Source organism: Echinops telfairi, unplaced genomic scaffold (genome assembly GCF_000313985.2).
Source record: "Echinops telfairi isolate 266 unplaced genomic scaffold, ASM31398v2 ScPeMD7_1;HRSCAF=3_0, whole genome shotgun sequence".
Taxonomy (NCBI): Eukaryota; Metazoa; Chordata; class Mammalia; order Afrosoricida; family Tenrecidae; genus Echinops; species Echinops telfairi.
This window is the reverse complement of record NW_022103896.1, coordinates 25778399-25779502: the sequence shown is the minus strand read 5'-3', so window position 1 is coordinate 25779502 and position 1104 is coordinate 25778399.

Below are 1104 nucleotides of genomic sequence, written 5' to 3'. Positions count from 1 at the left end.
TTTTTTTTGATAGAAAGATTTAGCAAGTGTGAGAGCTATGAATGAAAACTAAGAAAGAGCCCAAAGAGCTTTGGAGAAATAAATCTTATGCAGAATTTTACAATCACAGGGACAAGTCTATATAAATGAGGTGAAGAAAATCAGTGTCAAACTTCTTCACGCAAATCAAGGACAAGAATTATTAATACAGTAATCATCAGGCCCTTAGTAGACACATTGAGAAATTTCATTACTGTGATCAAGGTAAACAATGACATATATGTAATGATAGAAGGTATTTATTAGAGCCCAACTGGATCAAAAATAGATTCTTGGATTTGTCTTAAATAAACAGAAGCAGAATTCATAGTTCATACATTGACTTGGGCAGCAAATAAGCCAAACAAAGGAAATTTTGAGGCCCACTTGTATAATACCCAGTTTAAAAGGAAGTTTGGTAGTAAATGAACAATATTTAACAAAGTTAATCAATACGAAGACAGATGAAAATGTGGGAGGCCATTGCATTGAGGAGAGTCTGGGGCAGAATACTTGGTAAATAATTACCAAATCTAAAAATGCAAGAAGTAGGAAAACAAAGAATGAAAGATATGTATTTTATACTTATCTGCACAATAGAGAGGGATCAGTATTTCCTTTGAAGCAAACTCCAAAAGGGAAAGCACAAGGCTTGGTGCATGTAGGTGTTTTCAAGAGGAGAGAGAATTGATAGAACTCTCTGAAATGGCCAGAAACTATAAAATTGCTTATTATCATTTCTGCCTTACCAAATCATCAACATACCTCTGCATAAAGGACAACAGAGCTTAATCTATGTAATTTTTGGCTCAGTGTTTATTCATACTGATGGGTACATAATTATATTCAGTGATTAGAAACCTGAGGAGTCCAATATCAGGCAATATTTACCTATGTCCAATATAAAGTGGTATGCGAGACTGGTGCCCATAAAAGCTCATAAAAATTGAGTGTCACAAGGCCAAAATAGCAGTAAGGATGGTTGAGCTTTGAGTATTGTTTCATTTCATTTCCTCCCCCTGTACTGGAAAACGGGAAGGGAAAGAAGTATTGTAGAGCCAAAGTGTCGTGTATATTTGCTATTTT